The 6473-nt window shown below is 38.7% G+C and overlaps 1 protein-coding gene across 1 annotated transcript in view; it reads left to right on the top strand.

The window, feature by feature from the left end:
• The window catches only part of MANBA (mannosidase beta), a 113681-nt gene that overhangs the window by 5803 nt on the left and 101405 nt on the right, over positions 1 to 6473 (top strand). The gene's annotated exons all lie outside the window — the stretch shown is intronic.

Below are 6473 nucleotides of genomic sequence, written 5' to 3'. Positions count from 1 at the left end.
GGCCATTGGCTTAATGTTACCCTTGGGGACATGAGGCAGTGACTTGCAGGCCTCCATTAGTTCTGGATGGTCAGGTAGAGACCCTCTGACTTCACTTGTCCCTGGCTCACCCTTCATTTCCAAGTCTTGCTTGTCTCCCTGCTCCCTGGGCTCCTGGGGCCCTGCTGAGAGCCCCTAGCTGCCCTCCCACCTGCACAGAGGACACAGGGCCCCATCCGTTCCTTTGGTCAGCATTCCCTGTGCTCATGCCAGCTCAGACACCGTGCGATGTCTGGGACCTCACCAGTAGGTGTGTGAGTTGGCCCTGGCCCCAGAAGCGCCTCCCATGTGTGAAGTAACTTTCTCCCAGCCTGCAGGGGTCAAAAAGATGCCATCTACTCTTTCTCTTATATTTTGATAAACACTGAAGAAGGTGGAGCTATTAAATTTATCTTAGTGAAAACTTCGGAACTGGTCTATTTGGTGTTGCAGAATCTCTTACGGATTTCAATACAGGATTAGTAATAAGCAGAAAACAAAAAACCTTCTTCTTCTTTTAAAAGACAGTCTCAGTGTACCAAAATTAGTAAGGGTAGGTATGTAAGAAGAAAGGTTGAAACCTGGCTTTCACACATAACCACTATTAAAGTAAAAGAAAAGACAGTATATCCCTTCAGAATTTTTATATGCACACTCATAAATATTTAAATATGCAGTTGAACAACTCTTTGTATTTAATATTTTGTAATGCTCTTACATTACAGTAAACATATTTCTACCAACCACATTAACTGGTTCATTTAAATTCCATTATACATATTTACCATCACTTGTAATTGATCGTTTATTATTAGTTAGATCTGACTATACTTTTTTCTGTTTGGGGGTAAGTATCCTTTTAATTAAATTTTAGTGTACATCCTTATTTTCTTAGATAAATATTTAGAAGTTTAATAGCTGTTTCAAAGGATATACACTTTTTTAGTTTTTTATTAATATGCACTTCCAAGTCGCTCTCTGCAAAAGTTGTACCAGTTGTACACTGCTATCATCATTTCATCAGATGTTCATTTTAGGTGCTAGGTTTGAATATTATTTAAAACCAAAACCAATTTCACTAGTTTCTAGTGAGATTGAACACCTTTTATAAATATTTATTTCATATGTGATTTGTAGTTTCTTGTTCATCTTCTTTATTTTTCCATTGGCTATTCATCTTTAATAGAGATTTGTAAGATCTCTTTACTTGTTATATATTTTCTTTCTTTTCTTTTTCAAGGCACCATCTTGCTCTGTTGCCCAGGCTAGAGTGCAGCAATGGCATAATCATAACTTATTATAGACTCAACTTCTGGGCTTGTGTGATCCTTCTGCCTCAGCCCCCCTAGTAGCTGGGATGACAGGCACACGCCACAGTACCTGGCTAATTTTGTTGTTGTTAAAGCTGAGGTCTAGTGTCTAGTGACTGTCTTGCCTTGCCCTCCCAAAGTGCTAGGATGACAGGCATGGCCACTATGCCTGGTCTACTTGTTATACAGAGTATGCCAAAAAAAAGGTATACACATTTTAAGAGATCTTGTTGGAAGTAAAATTAATCATTCCCCCAAAGCATATGAATTGCAGGTAAAATGGATGTGCATAGCATGTCTGGGTACATTTGACCAGTAACAACAGTACCTACAATTCAACTTTGAAAAGTAATACATAGATAACATTCCTTAAAATGTGTATAATTTTTTTTGGCACCCTCTGTTTATTTTCAAAAATTCCCCATTTATTAATGATGTATTTTGTCATGTAGATATTTTCAGTTTTTATATATTGAAATCTTTCAAATGTTTTCTTTTATGGTTGTTTGTCTTTGATAGTTTGCTTAGAAAGAAAGTAATTCCAAGGCTAGGCACAGTGGCTCATGCCCATAATCCTAGCACTGTGGGAGGCTGAGGCAGGTAGATTGCCTGAGCTCAGGAGTTTGAGACCAGCCTGAGCCAGACTAAGACCCCATTCCTAAAAATAGCCAAGCTGGGTGCCTGAGTCCCAGCTACTTGAGAGGCCGAGGCAAGAGGGTCACTTGAGCCCAAGATTTGAGGTTGCTGTGAGCTATGATGCTACGGCACTCTAACTGAGGGCAACAAAGTGAGACTCTGTCTCAAAAAAGAAAAGAAAAGAAAGAAAAGAAGTCTACCTTCCTGTATCCCTCCCACCAAGTATCTGTATGTTTTCCTTTTTACATTTAAAATTTTTTGAATCGGCTCGGCACATGTGGCTCAAGTGGCTAAGGCACCAGCCACATACCCTAAGGTGGCAGGTTCGAATCCAGCCCAGGCCGCCAAACAACAATGACAGCTGCAACCAAAAAAAGCCAGGCGTTGTGGTGGGTGCCTGGGGTCCCAGCTACTTGGGAGGCTGAGGCAGGAGACTCACTTGAGCCCAGGAGTTGGAGGTTGCTGTGAGCTGTGATGCCACAGCACTCCACCCAGGGGGACAGCTTGAGGCTCTGTCTCAAAATAAATAAATATATAAATAAAATAAAAATTTTTGAATCATTTGAGTTTTTTTCCAAATAATTATTTAAATCTCATGATTTGAACAATTTTTCTTTTGTCTACTGATATAAAATATTACTTTTATCGTGCACTAAGTTTTCATATACTGACATTTTCTTATTCATTCTTTTTTAATCTTTAAAAAGAATTGTAAGGGCAGCGCCTGTGGCTCAGGGAGTAGGGCACCAGCCCCATGTACCGAGGGTGGCAGGTTTAAACTTGGCCCTGGCCAAACTGCAACCAAAAAATGGCCGGGCATTGTGTCAGGTGCCTGTAGTCCCAGCTACTTGGGAGGTTGAGGCAAGAGAATTCCTTAAGCCCAAGAGAATGAGGTTGCTGTGAGCTGTGATGCCATGGTACTCTACCAAGGGCAGCATAGTAATGAGACTGTCTCAAAAAAAAATTGTAAAATTAATTATAAAAAATTTAAAAACTTATTTAATGCTTATGGTAAAAACAGACAATGCAGAGAATGTAAAGTAGATGGAAAGTCCAGTAGAAAGCATGCGATAAAGGAGAAGTAACTAAGTTTTTTGGTATTTATCTCTCTAGATTTTTCCTAAGTATACACAAATACAAAAATATGAAAATGAAATTCCCTAAGATGGTTTTGTAAGCTATTTTTTCATTTAAAATATATGGTGAACATCTTTCTGGGTCTGGATCTGTAAATATAGATCTGGAATAATTTCTAAATAGCTGCATAGATACCATTATAAAGATGTATTCTTAAAATCTACATTTAAAAATAGAAAATATAACTATGTGGATATACACATATATTAAAAAGTGGTAGGCATCAGATGCTTAGTACTTTTTTCTCTAAATTGTTTTGTTGTTGTTGAGACAGAGTCTCACTCTGTTGCCCTGGAATTGAGTACTGTGGCCTCATACCTCACAGCAACCTTAAACTCTTAGGCACAGGCGGTCCCCTTGCCTCAGCCTTCCAAGTAGCTAGCACTACAGTTGTCCACTACAATGCTCGGCTAGTTTTCTACTTTTAGTACTGACAGTCTCGATCTTGCTCAGACTGGTCTCGAACTCCTGAGCACAGGCAGTCCACCTGCATGGCCTCCCAGAGTGCTAGGATTATAGGCAGGAGCCACCGTGCCCAGCCTACTTTTTCCTTTTTTCTTTTGCTCAGGCTGGTCTTGAACTCATGAGCTTAAGCAATCTGCCTACCTTGGCCTCCCAGATTGCTAGGATTACAAGAAAGAGCCATCACATCTAGCCTTTAGATTTTATTATTACTTTATATTCTTCTCATGCAATTGAGGCAAATAGCCAGAGAAGGATGTATTTTAGATGTGTAAATTTATAAAATATAAACTCTAAGATTATATCGCAGCATGTGTAATTAGCAAGCGAGTCTTAATAATTTTGTTCAGGGATCAGTGAGTCTGTCTGTGGAGTCCCTAATCTGCAGGTTATCACTCCTAAGTATGTTCTAATAACATATGCACATCAGAGCGCATTGCATTTTTGAACTCTTTAAGTAGCAAAAAAGCAGTTTCTATGTGGTGGAAACGTATTGTGGTGAATTTCAAACAAATACTGAAATAAAGAAAATAGCAAAATGGAGCTTAATCACTCATTTCCTAGCTTCACCATTCACCGATTTATGGCTAATTCTGTTGTTTCTCCTGTCATTCACTCTGCCACACCTTCTATTTTAAAGTAATTCCAGGTGTCACATTACAATATGGCTTTCTAAAAGATAAAGGTTTTCTTTTTTAAAATATAACCACAATACCATTATCACTCATGAAATACTTTTTTTTTTCATAGAAGGAAATCCCATCCTTACAGGCCAACATGACTAAACATAAATTTATACTTGAGGGGACTTTGTGGTTGTTATACTGGCCTTTCACAGAGGAATGAAGACTTTTAAGAGTGGAATGTTTGGCTCTATGTGATCATTTTATGATGTGAAATGATCTCAAAAGCTTTTAGGAAAGGACCCATTTAAAGATCTGAATGTTTTCTTCTCAAGTCTGACTGCCTAAACCAAGTGTGACATTAGCTAATGATTCTGCATTTGAAATTTAAATTTAAACAGAAATAGTCATCAAGGAATAATGTTTCTCAATTTCCGAGAGGAGGGAACCATGAAGTTGTAAAATCCTCATTAAAAAAAAAAAAAGGATTAAAAAATCCTCACTAAAATCACAGCATCCTGATTCTTAAACCTGGACATATTTGTTCTTGTTTGATGCCACGTGAGGTGTGTCTAGGGAATGGGAGGATTTGCTTCACGTGGCCCAGTATTGAGAATCAAAGGACCGTCTGAGGGTTGAATTTTTAGGTGGGTGCTGTCTAGTCCTTATCATATGTAAGTACATATAGTCGACCTAGACTATAAAAACTTCCATCTGCAATGCATTGTTCTCAGTCCTGTCATATGCACTTGTTCATGTAATTTCCCCCAAGACCCTGTGGAAAAGGTATAATTACTCACATGGACTGAGGCTCAGAGAAGTCACAAGTCTCATAAAGGGTGGGGCAAGGATTCAAACCCAGATATTCTTTCACAATCCTACACAGACTCTTGGTGGGGAGAGTAAATAGGAAGCAAAGAGAACACTTATTGTTTTAATTTAGAGGTGTCTAATGAAAATAGGGATGAGCACAAAATTTTACAAAATATTCCCTGGGTGTTGGCCACCTCTTTGTAGAATTTTGTAATGAATATTGTAAATGAAGGAACATGTAGCTAGGATTTCCCATTTTCCTGATGTATGGTGACTACATGGATAACCTTTGGGACACTCTGTATTGTTCAAAATACACCACTAAAACATCTCATTTGCTAAAAGTTGTCGGTAAATGCAAACGTTTGCTCAGGGTTAGTTCACCTGTCACATCTTTCTTTGTCTTTATCTCTTGGAAGTCTTTTCATTTCAACCATCATGTCTGTACCCTAATGTGCTTTAATGCTTGTCTATAAACCACCATCTCACCTGATTTCCAGCTGGAAATTCTGCTCCACTCTTTTACCTGAAATGACATCATGGCGTATGAAACCGAGTATATCCAAATGTCTCTTCTTTCAATCCTCCCAATCCTTAGTTTCTTTTACTTCCACCTATTTCTGTTAAAAGCATCAGTATTTTCTCAGTGAACTAGACCCAGAATCTCAGTTCCATTTTTTTTCACACCTCTTATTGTTAAGTCCTGGATCTTGTAGGCCCAATATGCAGTTATCTTTTTTCAAATTTCAGGGTTCAAAGAATTAGTTTACAATGTTTGCATTTGTTAGGTATAGTCCTTGTTGTAGTTGTGTCCAGCCCCCAGGAGGTGTGCCATATACCCCCACATTGTGCCCATTAAGTGGGAGCACACACATCTCCTTCCCTCCCCTCTCCTGTGTCCGTCCTTCCCTCTCCCCTCATGTTGAATTGAATAGAGTTTTTTTCTTATATGGGCATGTATTAGATTGTCCGCTGGCTTCATTTTAGTATTGAGTACACTGGACACTTGCTTTTCCGTTCTTGTGATACTCTACCAGGGAGAATGTGTTTCAGCTTCATACAGGTTAATACAAAAGATGTAAGATCACTATCTTTTTTATGGCTGAATAGCATTCCATGGTATACATATACCAAAGTTTATTAATCCGTTCATCATTTGATGGGCATTTAGGCTGTTTCCACAACTTGACAAATGTAAATTAAGCTGTGATAAATGTCCTTATGATAAAATGCCTTTTCTTTTTTTTTTTTCCTTGGTGGATGCCTAGTAATGGGATTGTGGGATCAAATGGTAGGTCTATTTGAGTTCTTTGAGGATTTTCCATACTTCTTTCCAAGGGGTCTGTGTTTGTTTGCAGTCCCGCCAACCATGTAAAAAAGTGTTCTGTTCTCTCCACATCTGCTCCAGCATCTGCAGCTTTGAAACTGTGTGATATGGGCTGTTCTCACTGGGGTTAGGTGGTATCTCAGGGTG

The sequence above is a fragment of the Otolemur garnettii genome, unplaced genomic scaffold (genome assembly GCF_000181295.1).
Source record: "Otolemur garnettii isolate 467f Iridium unplaced genomic scaffold, OtoGar3 scaffold00103, whole genome shotgun sequence".
Classification (NCBI taxonomy): domain Eukaryota; kingdom Metazoa; phylum Chordata; class Mammalia; order Primates; family Galagidae; genus Otolemur; species Otolemur garnettii.
The sequence above is the reverse complement of the archived record's forward strand: the minus strand, read 5'-3'. Positions and strand labels throughout refer to the sequence as shown.